Raw genomic sequence first — 12,225 nt, 5'->3', positions numbered from 1 at the left:
AGAGCTGCTCTCACGCCTCCCTTCCAACCCGAGAGGTACCAGCTTTGCCGATCACTGAAAACCCCGACGTAGAAACACGCACGCGCCCTTTTCCACCGCAAAAGTTTCCGTCCCCAATTGCCCCGTGGTTAGGCTGGCTTGTTGCACAGCAGAACACCCAACACGGAGTTCCACATCTAATTTCAGGCAAAGTTTGTAGAAGAACCGCTTGTTCCCCGGGATAAAAATGCCATGTGTACACAGCATCAAACATTATTCCTGTAAAAGGCCCCAACAATCAGACCTGCTGGTTCTTCTATTGATTGCTGGGGGGCTGTTTGCTATTCTGATCTCAGCTGGTCGGAAGTCTCCCCAATCACCGCAAGGTCGCGACCACGGGGTCAGAAACCTGCACTACATACATCATAATTTATTTTACAGATAATCAATACCACCCTGCACCATGCAATCTTACAGTACAGCCTCACATTGAGGGACTGATGCTACTCATACAGGATTGTAACCTTAGGGCCTGGCAGCTTAAGGGGTTCAAAATCAGCTTTCGTTTTATAGTTGGAAATCATGGCTGGAAGTAGAGTACGCACCCCACTCGCTGTTAGCTCGTACATTCATACAACTGAGTCAAATTCTGCCTATGGTTTTAATCCAACTCGGGAAAATAAACACTAGTATCTCTTGAGGTTCGTACCTGACAATTGGACAGAAGGAGCAGCATGGTTAGCGGCTTGCCCAGGGTTTGCAGGGAAGGAGGTGACCCCAGTCCCACCTGCAGGTGGGGGAACCCCTGCGATCGCAGTGCCAGCTCTGCAGACCACCCCTCTCTTCAAATGGATTAAGAGCAACAGAGAAGCAGCAAAATGTCCTTCTATCAATATCACCCTTCATCCCATTTTCTGATTTATATTCCCAGGGTCTCCTAACCTGCCAGCCGTGCCCACGGTCACCCAGCACGCACGCTGTCAGCCCAGTTATTTACCAGGCTCGCCACTGCTCCCTGCATTTTTCTGTTAATTCTGGATTTCTGCAGAAGAGGAGCTCGGGGTATTCCAAAAGATACAACAGCTTTTTAACAAGCTGTCCTTAAAAATGATGCCAAAGATAGTATTTTAGCAGGAAAGAAAGGGATTTGAAATATGCAGCAGGAGAACAAGGAACCAGGAGGAATAAGGAGTGCTGGAAATGCCTTGTAGGAAGAGCAATCCGTTAATTAGTTAATTGCTGCATTCTGGTATTTGTACCCATGCAATATGCAGCTCCCTGGGACCTTCACCAAGGTTTAGCATTCATCAATCTCAACGCGATTTGGATTATAAAACGTTAACGGGGGAATCGCAGGGCACGCCCAGCCCCTCGCCACTCTGCTGCCCCTCGGTGTCAGCCCCCCCCCCGTTGTTTGCAGGATCCGGCCCCTCAGCCTGGCCATCGCTCGAGGCTCTGCCCCTGCCCCAACGAACCCAGGGAGAGCGCTGCCTCACCTTCCACCGCGGCCGCGCTCTGCCTCGTCTCCCATCATCACCAGCCACACGGCGCCCAGCGGGACCTGCCGGACTGTTCCCCACCGCCCGCTTTTTATCCCGTTTCAACCGCCCCCCAAGGCAGGGGCTGCGATCACCCAACACCGCAGCCTCGCATCTTCCCCCTTTCCTCCCGGCTTGCCTCCAAAGCAAAGTTCGCCTCAGCCGGCATCGCCAGCGGCTGGAGGGGCACGCGCTCAGCTGCAGCCACGAAGCAGGAGCCGCACCACGCCGAGACGGGAGCTAGGGGCAGGAGGATGCTGTCAGAGGCCGTTATTGCACTCCGAGGTCAGTATGTCAAAGGCGTCGCGGATTTCCCGGCAGCACGACCCCTTTTCCGCTGGCTGCAGCGGAATAAAGCAGATAACCTCGTGAAAAAGCAAATGCGTGCAGGGAGCAGGGTGTAAGCGGAGTTTGGCAAAGGGCACGGCGCTGTGCCGGGGGAGGATGTGCTGTCGCTACGTGGAAAACGCTGCCCTGTGGTTTAGCTTGAAATCCAGCTGTTTGTGCGGGCAAAACAGGCAGGGAGGTGTCAAAGCGCTGCCCGGGGAGCCCAGCCCCGTGTCGAAGCGAGTCGGCGAGCCCGACGCCGGGGGCATGAACCCCACAGCCTGCCCCTGGCCAAGCGGGGAAGATTGGCACGTCGGCTCCCACCCACCGCAGCCCCCGGCACGGGAAGGAGCTCACACAAAGGGAAACACGCAGACCATGACAGGCTAAGCCTCCTCCTTCCTCTCTGTTCCCCTTTCTTTCTCTTCATGCTATGGCGAGGCTGCTGAATGCCAATAGGAAAATACTTTGGCAGAGCCAGACAGTCTTTTCTATTTTGGGTTGGGTTTTTTTTTTTTTTCTTACTTTCCCTCCAGCTGCTTCGCTGGATGCTTAATCCTCCATGGACATCTGGAGAGGTACCAGGACACAGAAGCGACATACCAGGTAGGCAGCGTAATGCACAGCTCTGCATAATTTCTGGTTGTACCTGCTGTTATGGCACAGCAGGTGATCAAAACACAAAAACCCAGGGAAGGAAAGAAAAAAAAAGTAAAGTTCGGACCTGTCAGGGCCGGAGATTCCCCGTGAAAGCCCCCCCGGTCTCAGCAGCACAGCACAGGACGGTCACGCTTTGCAGCGGAGCGTCTCTCTCGGAAGCATCCTGGGGGCTCCTGCCTGCCAGCCCCATCGGGGCCGTGTACTGGGCTCACAAGCAGGAGGGAATTTAGGTGCTTCCCTGTGCCCAAGGCTTCCATCCCCCCCAGCACGCATGGCGTGACCTACTCCAGCCTTCCCAGGACCGGAGCAGTTTGCAGAGACCCGAGGCAAAGGCCCCGGCAGCAGGTATCCATCCTCACATACCCCTGCCCGGGCACCAAGAGCAGCCACTCCTTTTTTTCCTTTTTCAAATCATGCTGTTCCCTGAACACACTTTTCACCTGCTCTTATCGCAACTGATATCTAAAGTGTCCCTATCTGGGGAAAATCAAAGCGAAAGCAGCTATTGCACAGCGAGGGTGGAGGGAAGAGACGAGAGACCATGACAGGGGTTTTCCCAGCTCCTAAGGAAAGGAAGAGACCCATAAAACTACTCCCAAGGATCCAGGAAGTAGCTTTATAGATCCAAAAAAATTATTTTCAGCCCCAGGGGAGTCTTTCTCTTGAGCTCAGACTCCCACAGCAGAGGGAGATATCCACTTGCCCAGCCGACCAGCTTGGCACTATCAGCTTACAGCAAAATCAAATATTCTGAGTGGCCACCTGAGTCTCCTGGATGCCGTTCGTACTACCTGAGCCCCCAGAAGCCCTCAGCAGCCACCCCACCTGCCCCTCACCAAAGGACCCGCCACCAGCTGCATCACCACATCCCAAATGCACCGCAGGGCTTGGGAAGCATCACCCTTTCCCCATCCCGCTCTTTTCTTTCCTGCCTCGGTACGCTATGGCCAGGCTGCTCTACAAGCAGAAAATAAGTGGGGTTTGAGCGGACATCCCTCCTCCAAAACCCAGCACTGCTCTAAACCCAGCATCGCTCACCTCCGTCCAGTCTTGGACATGCCAGGTGCAATAAGGAAAGCAAAACAGAAATTAAATATAACAACCACAATGCACTCAGCTATCTCGAACAGGGGAAATCTGAACCCTGCACCTACTATACCCTTCTACGCGCTCTCCTCAACTCCTGAGTCCTTCTCTGTTTCTCTGAAGCATCTTGCACGTCTCTAGAGCTCTGAAAAGACAAACCGCAATACATGCGGGTGTGCGGATCGAACCCTCCCAGCAGCAGCTCTGCTTTGCTGCCCATTGCCACAACACACCCAGAAAACGCCAAGCCCCCAAATGCTGAAGGAGTTCACGTTTGTTTCTGCCTCACTGGGATAGCCATCTGGAAACCAGCTTTGTCCTTGCAAATCTTCCTGCTAACCAGGTGTTTGAAGGGTCTTCTGGCAGAGGACCTTCCCCAGCACATCGAAGGGCTGGGGACCGTGGGAAGCAAAGGCAGCACGTGCCCAGGGCGGGCAGCCGACAGCTGCCGGGGCAGGGGGCACGGGCTGCATACCCCCATCTGTGTAGGAGCAAGACCCACACCTGCACTCAGCCCACCCTAATCTCAGTCTCGCTTTTCCCATGGGAGAACCGGAGCGTGCACCATCAGCACAAGCGCCGGGCCGCTGCCGGGCTTCCCCGCTCCAGCCCACGCCGCTGCTCCGACGCGTCTCCTCTTCCCCCACGAGCCCGAGCTCTCCAAAGGCCGGGAGGCAGAAGCAGGGCATGAGGGGCAGCTTCAGGACACACCACTTCATAGAACCGGAGCAATGAGTCAGCAGGGGGGAATAAAAATCCCTTGTGGCAAGCAGCATGGTTGTTTCCTGGAGAGCAAGGGGGTTTTAAACAGGAAAAAATGGTTTAATACGCAACCAAGCCCTGCCTCTGCGGGGCGCAGACTAGGGGAGCCACCCGAGCAGGCGCTGCCTCCGCTGCCGCGAGTCCAGCAGCAGCGCAGACCCAGAGTCGTGGACCATCTCAGCCCGCGATGGGGTCACGCGCTTCATCAACATCGCTGAGCTCCTCCTCCTCTAATTAAATCAGGCTTTGCTTACGCAGTTTCTCTTGTCTTCTCACTGCCTAAAAATTAAATTGGCTGCGATCAGAAAAATCAACAGAAAACTTCCCAGCCTTTCCCAGACCACCTTTGCCATATTCTGTCCTTCACAGCATCACTTGTACAACCCGTGCGTCAGCAGCCCCGCACGAGCGCGGGGTGGGCCAGCTCAGGCAGGTATTGCAGCACGGCAGGAACCACGGTGAGACGAGACTGGAAAGCAGAACTCGCTTCAGACGTTTCCACAGAGGAGTGCTACCTTCATCCAAGGGGGCTCAGACACCCTCGCGGAGCAGGAGGCAGGCGCCGGCACGGGGACGCCGTGCCAAGGACTCGGTGGTCCCCGTCCAGGCTGAGCGGAGAGGGCGAGCGCAGGATCTCCCACCCTGGCTGCCGCAGGGGCGCCGGACCCCGCCGAGTCTCGGCACGCAAGGGCTTTGCCGTAAGGAGCGGGGCGGTACGCCGCAGCGAAGGAGCACCCGCGCTATCCCACGGCGTGGGCTTCAAGAGCGACGCAGCGATGCCCGAGGCGCGGAGCCTCGATCCCTGGCAGCACACGCAGCCGCGGCCGCCATCTCGAGAGAGATGCTCGTGCCGCCCGAGGAGGGCGAGGGCAGGGCGCGCGGGGACCCTCGGCTCCGGCACCGCTGCGCACCCGCAGAAGGAGCGGCCGGGAACCCCAGGGCGAGGGAAGCCGGGCGGGCCGGGACAAGGACCGCAACGGTGTCCCCGGCGCCGTTCGGTGGCACTGGCGTCCGACCGCCCCCAGGGAGGCCGGCTGCAGCGGAGCAGACGGGGAGAAGGGAAGGAGCCGCTCAGCAGGCTCACGCCTCCGACATGTGCTGCGCGCAGCTTCGCCAGACCGCAGGATCTGGCTCACTGAACGTGTGGAAGCAACACTTCTCTGTGTCTCACTTTACAAAGCCCCAAACAATAACTGTCTGTCGCTGCACAGGAGCTTAAGAGAAACATAAGTTGCTATTGGCATGGCGCGCAGCAGCCTTCCTCTTACACAACACCAGCAGATGTGAAAATAGCCCGGTGCTGCCTTGTGCGCTCCTCTGACCTCCTGTTTGCTTCTGGATCAGATTCCAAAGCTGGATCTTAACCTACAAGAGCCATAAAAGCAAAGGATTTGGCCCTATCAGGGACCTCTTCGTAATCTAAGACAGATGCGCTTCATGTAGAAGAACACGCCGAGGTTTATCAGGGCAGGAAAGAGGCTGAGGCAGCATCAGCCTCCGCTCTACGGCATGGCCGGGGCAGCCCATGCAACCATCGCCCCGTGCTCTGGCTGACGATGCGCTGGAGACGGCCCTGGGGCAGAAGAGCTGGACACTCTTGCAAACCAGGGCAGCACCCAAAACCTCGCATCCTGCTGCTCATTCTACACCGAAGCTGCCTCCAAGCCCCCATGTGTGCTGGTGAAGGGGGACCTGTGAGCTCCTGAGGTCCCACAACCCCGACCCCGATGTCCTAAGGGCCACTGGGGCTGCCAGAGCCAGCACAGCATGGGAGATGCCCTCCATCCACGCAAGGTGCTCAGCACGGCATGGGAGATGCCCTCCATCCATGCAAGGTGCTCCTCGGGTTTCTCGCCCGCTTGAAGAGCAGGGACTGACTCCAAAGCCAAACCCAACACCGCTCCAGGACATACAGAGCGGAAAAAGCACGTGGAGGACAAATTGCCTCTGGAAGTGTGAAAAGGCAGCGGGAGAATTAAACTGAAGGATGCTAAAGACGAGCAATAGAGGGAGAGTTTAGTAACTAGCGGTGAAAGGGCATCCCTAAGAACGACCTGCATGAATAAATTAGTCTCTCCAGTGTCCCCAAGGATATCCCGTGTCGCTGCTGCCTTCGGGACTGTGGCAACCCCAGGCAGCAGAGGAACTTCCCAAGATGCAAGAGAAGAAAACAAGACAGGGACATTGCTGCCACGGGGGAAGGGACCGGAGAACGAGCTTTCCTCCTCGCAGCCCTGCAAGGCACAGGGCTGCTCTCACGGCCGTGCCGGCGCGCAGCCGCCAGCACCCATGGCCCACACTCCAGCAGCGCTCCTCTCTGACCCACCGCGTCCTATTCGCCGGTGTCCCTCGGTGGAAATGTCGCCCGACAGCAAAGCCCTGGAGGAGTCCGACTTGTCCGGGAGTCTAAATCCTGCTTCCAAAAACTCCGGTGCCTCTGACCTCCCCACGGTCCAGGCTGGGAAACGCCTCTCCGGTGCTGCCACAACCTGCCCACGGGTGATGCTACACCCGACCGGGTCACCTACGGGCGGCTGCAGAGGCGGGCGCGGGGTCTACGAGAAAGCTTTTAGCCAGCAGCTGAGCTACCATACCACCGAACTGCAGGCAGCTCGCACGTCAACGCACCGCAGTCTTTGTACACGAGTAACTAATAGAAGATAGAAAATACCCGAGCCATGGTATTTTGGCCCAGAATACCTCCAGCCCCAACACACGCTGGAGGGATTTTTACCTTCGCATGTGGAGCCACAAGGTAACAGTCAGCAGCAGAGGAGCGTAATTCTAAGACTAACACGCAGGACGACCCGCTGATCGTGGCTTGCAGGGGAGGGCGAAAGGCAGCCTTAGAATATAATCCATTTCAGGCGCTCTTAAATCTCCCCAATACAACACAGAGCCCTTTAAGCAAAACTAAACAACTTCCTTTAGCCTAAATAAATATTAAACCTAAGTGATGCATTAATTTACTCAAGTTCACCAAAGGCTAACTCCTACCCAAACTGATCATTATAAAAGAAATCCTATAATCCCTCGCTCCCATTCAGGCTCAAAACATGTAATCCCGTAAATAAATCCAGAAAGAAAGTGTAACAAAATGGGCAATAAAAACTTACAGCATTCACATCTTTTCATCTACCATTAATACTGTAAACACTCACTCGAAGGCCCTTGAGTATGACTAATCTAATGTTTTGGCTCCCAACGCTAATCGCCGAAAGAGCTCGCCTCTTGGTGTAACACCCAGCGAGATCCGCCACCCCTCCGGCCGCGGCCCAGGACACCTCCGCAGCACCCATCCGCAGCAAATCCCCGCCTCAAATCCCGCAAAATGCTGCAAAATCAGTACGAAATGGAGCAAGTATGGTTCTAATAGCACCAGAGCACAGAGCTTTTCTTTTGCTTTTTTTTTGCCTTTTTTTTTTTTTTTTATTATTTTATTGCCTTGGAAGCCTGCAAGCTCCAACTGTATAAATGCCAATAACTTCCCAAGTTTTAAGGCTGCTGAAGTAAGAGATCAGATTTTAGCAAGTGCTTTCCAGGCAGCCAGCCAAACTTTTTCTGATTCACTAAAAGCACCGAAGGGAGGGGGAGAGGGAGGGGGCTGGAGGACTGATTAACTTCAGTTACCGCACAAGCGCAAAAAAATGTCTCCCCGCTGCAAAGGGTGCCGTCGCTGCGAGCCCTCCGCAGCCTGTTATTCCTCGGGCTCAAAAAAAAAAAACCCCACCAAAAAAAAAAAAACACAAAAACCTGCACCGGAGAAACACAGCAAACGCCTTCCAACCGCAGGGTAATTTACAGCTGTGGATCCTCTCCTGACGAGGAGGCTGCTCCGCCGAGGGGAGGCTCTGCTGGTGTTAGGTTCAAGCTGCAGTTTTCAGAGGGGATGAGAAAAAAAATGTGACCGGGGATTTTTTGAGGGATGGGCGAGCAGGGGATGGGGCTGGTTTGGGGTTTTAGCTTGGCCAGAGGAACGGAGCCCCCTCCAAGGCCGCGGCTGTGCTCATCCAGGACCATCCCTCGCCGCCGTCGGGTATCTGCGAGAGGCTGAGCAGGTGCAATCGCGGCCAAGGCACCGCGTGGGGCCGAGGGGGGAGCGCGAGCGGCCCCCAGCCCCAGCGGGACGGTGGGCCGGAGCCGCTGGGGCAGCGACACCTGCTCTGCCTGACCCCGCAGGTGGGTCCGCTGCGGGATGCCCGGCTAAAAATCCCCATCCCAGGGAGGTGCGCGGTGCCGGGGCTGTCGGGGGGCAGCGGGCGCCCCGGCACCCCCAGCCGCCGTCCCGGTCCCGCGGGCGCGCGGGCTGCAGAGCCTCGCCGCTCAGGGTGTTCCTCCAACGGCTTCATTCCTGCCGAGGCAGGATCAAAGGCAGGATCTGACTTGGACGGTTTTCTACTGAATAATGGGGAGGGAGCACGCAGCCTCCTTCTCCTGGCTAGGGAAACTCGTGTTTTTCAAAGTATCAGTTTTTGGGAGTAAGTTCCCTAGGAAGGGGAAAAAAAAGAAGGGGGGGAAAAAGAGAAAAAAAAAAAAAAAAGGAGGGCGAGCAGGAGAGCGCCTGCTCTTCCAAGGCAAGTGCATCAATCAACATTGTGCAAGGAGGAGAGTCCAGCACTCCCTCTCACATCATTAGCCAGGCTAATGCACTCCAGAGGATCCCGCTACGGCAGGCTACCGGCGCACCCGCCTGCGCCCCAACCCGCACCGGGCGGCCGAGCACCCGCGGCGGCTGCGCCGGTGGGGCCTCGGCGCAAGCGGTCACCGAGAAGGAGCCGAGCGAGAGGGGCAGCCCCATCGCAGGGCAAGTGACGCTCCAGCATCTGGCGCGGGGATCGGTTTAATACGGCTATAAAAACTAGAGGGGAAAAAAAGTGAAAGCCCTAGCCAAAACTGCCTGGCACTCCGAGGTCAGCACGCCGCCTTTGTTTCTATTTTACAACCAAAAGCGAAAGAGGACAGAAAGGACACGTACCTGTACCTGAAAGCACAGCAGCAGGAAATGTAAACATCTGGAGAGGAGAAAAAAAAAAAGCAACACAAGATCAAATGATGCGGTAAAATGGTTAAAGTTGATTTTTTTTTTTTTTGCTTTGTTTTTGTTTGCGATTTTTTAAAGGGTGCAGAGCGATGCTCTGCGTACAGAAAGGCTCGGGTCCCGATTACCACCTGATTGCGAGGAAAACGCAACCGGAGCCTCCAAAAGGAAAGTTTAAAAAAAAAAAAAATAAAAAAAAATCATACAACCGGTAAAAAAAAAATTTCAAGCCACTAACAAAAATATTTCAAAATATGCCATAATCCTTACAGGCAAGTGCAGGCTGAGAGCAGTGAATACATCGCTGGGCGAGGAGGGGGGCAGGTCAGCGGCTTCACGCTAGCGGAGTGCAGTCCCCCACCGCCGCCCTGACATGGGAGCGATCCGGCCGCCCAGCTCCGCTCCGCGCCGCGCCGCTCCGCGCCGTTCCGCGCCGCTCCGCGCCGCCGAGAAGTTGTGGTACCGCCCGCTTTGCCTCCTCCGAGTGACTCGCTTAGGCATCAGCTCTCCTCTCCCCCTGTCTCTCCTCCTCCTCCTCCTCTCCCTCTCTCTCTCTCTCTCCGCCTTTGGGGGGGATGAAGGTGCTTATTGTCAGTAACTTCCGATCATCGGCGAGTGCCCCCCCGCCGCCCCCCCCGGGCCAGCCCTGCGAGGCGGATAAAGCCTCTCGGCGGCCCCGCGCCCGCACAAGCGCCGCGCCCCGCTCCGCGCTCCGCTCCGCGCCGGCGGCATGGCGATGCGCGGGGCGCGGAGCGGGAGGCGGGGACCCGCTGCGGGCAGCCCCCCGCGGGGCTGGCACCGCCTGCGCGGACGGGGCACCGCCTGCGCAGCCCGGCCGGGAGGGCAGGGGCGGCCAGGAAAGGGAATTTATTTTTTTTTTTTTTTTAAGGAAAAAAAATAATAAAAAAAAAGGCGGGGGGAGAGGGGGGGAAGCGAGCGGGGCTGCCCGAAACGCGAGGGATTAAAGAAAAAAAAAAAAAGAACCCAACACCCCAACCCCCCCCACCCAAAAAAAAGCCCAGCGGACCGGCTGCCGACACGTGTCAGCCGCGGCCGCCCCCACCCCGCGCTCGGCCGAGGCGGGGGGCGCCGGGGGCCCGGCCCGGTCCGCTCTTACCTCCGAGCGGGCTGCAGCGCGTCCCGTCCCCGGCGAGCCCCGGGCGGGCGGCAGCGAAGCCCCGGCAGCCCCCGCCGGCCGGGACACCCTCCCCCGGCCCCGCCGCCGCCCGGGCAGGGCAGGGCAGGGCAGCGCCCGGCCGGGTTCCATGAGCCCGGCCCGGCTCCCACGGCGGGGCTATTTACACCGGGGTCAGGTTGTCGGGCTTCGCCCGGCGCTTCCCCGGCCGGCGGCGGCCGCCGCTGCCCGCCCCGCTTCGGCACGCTTCGCCTGCCCTCCAGCGGCCGCTCCGCCGCTCCGCACCCGGCTCCCTCCTCCGCTGAAACGCTCGGGCAGCCCGGGGGAAAACCGGCCGGGCTTCCCCCTCCTTGGTTTTTTGCTCTAGGTAAAGAAAAAAAAAAAAAATTCACACGCTGAGAGCGTGCGGTTGCTCGCTCTCCCCCTCTCCGAAAGCTCGTTTATAGCAGACAAAATGCCAGGAACTGTTAACCTCCACGCATAGTCTAACTCTCCGAAGAGAGCCGAGCGTCAGTTAACACCTTATTAAGCGAGAACATAACCATAGCTCATAACTGCGAGCTTTCCAAATTCTCCACTCGAACAACAGCGTGCACCGGTGCAGCGTGCCGGGCCCTGCTGCTCCCACATCCGCGGGGACCGGAGCACTCGCTCCCCCCCCGTTCTCAGCCACGAATCAAGCAGCATCTTTACTCCCTAGAGCTCATCACCGGGGGCCCTTCGGACACCAAACCACAGTGGTTTTCAGCCCCTAGTTTCAGGCCCAAGAGGCACAGAAAACGTTAAGAAGTTTGAAAACAGTGACCAAAGCAAGTTCTTAGGAAACCTCCAGCACTAACACTCATATGTGATATAAGTGGCCTTCACACTTCTGGTCTTACAGAGCCACAAGTCAAAAAAAAAAAAAAAAATCCAAACCGCTGCAAATTACTGATGCCACCGACATCAGTGGCCCCACGTACCCCCATCACAGCGGTCCCACGGCACCTTGCCACAGCTGAAGGCTGTTTCCAAGGTTGGCCAAGACCATCAGAGCCACTTTCCCGAGCCCTGCAAGTTTTGCTTACCAAGATGCCCACGAAGAAACGGTACAAACAGAATCTGGAGACTTGTAGGATGAGAGCATTTAGCTTAGATGTGAAAATATTCAATATATTTCTAATCATCACCAATGTCTCTTTTCCCTGAAGCAGTTTGGGTGGGGAGGAACCCAGCCTACGCCACCTTGTGCCGTCAGGCACTGCTCAGCCACCCCCGGGAAAGGCACCCCACGGCATGGGGTCAAGCCCAGCGTTTCCACATGCACCAGCCCATCACCCCGCTAAGTCCAGTGCCTGCCGCCCAAGGAGACCTTGCGCAACGCGCACGGCAGTTCTGCCAAGCCAGAAGGCAATAATTCCTCCCTAACACTCGCAGCCGCTCGTAGTCACCTGCGAGCATGAGGTTTGATCGCTCCTTCTCGGCTTTCCTGACCACCGAAACTCAGAGCAGTCAGAAAATTAATCCGAACTGCCTCAGAAACAGCCCCAGGGCAGAAGTCGGGCCTCGATGGGTTTCTTTGGCCCTCCTTAGGTAATTTTTTTCCCCTTTAACTCTTCTTTAGGCACAAATGCAAGGCCATAAAAGCAACCTGCCATAAATGGCATGCGGAGGGTGGTGGAGGTTGGCTGTGGGAAGCCTGCATGGCCTCTCCGCCCAGC

The 12,225-nt window shown here is 57.0% G+C and overlaps 1 protein-coding gene across 1 annotated transcript in view; it reads right to left on the bottom strand.

Annotated features, from left to right (window-relative positions):
- The window catches only part of FGF18 (fibroblast growth factor 18), a 74,333-nt gene extending 63,585 nt beyond the window's left edge, over positions 1 to 10,748 (bottom strand). Inside the window, exons 1-2 of the mRNA XM_075056697.1 lie at positions 10,508 to 10,748; positions 9,328 to 9,364 (exon numbers count right to left, since the gene is read on the bottom strand). The gene's annotated coding sequence lies outside the window, so the exon portion shown is untranslated. The remainder of the gene's footprint in view (positions 1 to 9,327; positions 9,365 to 10,507) is intronic.
- Between the last annotated feature and the right edge of the window lie 1,477 nt (positions 10,749 to 12,225).

Source organism: Buteo buteo, chromosome 24, assembly GCF_964188355.1.
Source record: "Buteo buteo chromosome 24, bButBut1.hap1.1, whole genome shotgun sequence".
NCBI lineage: Eukaryota > Metazoa > Chordata > Aves > Accipitriformes > Accipitridae > Buteo > Buteo buteo.
This window is presented reverse-complemented; position numbering and strand designations above follow the sequence as displayed.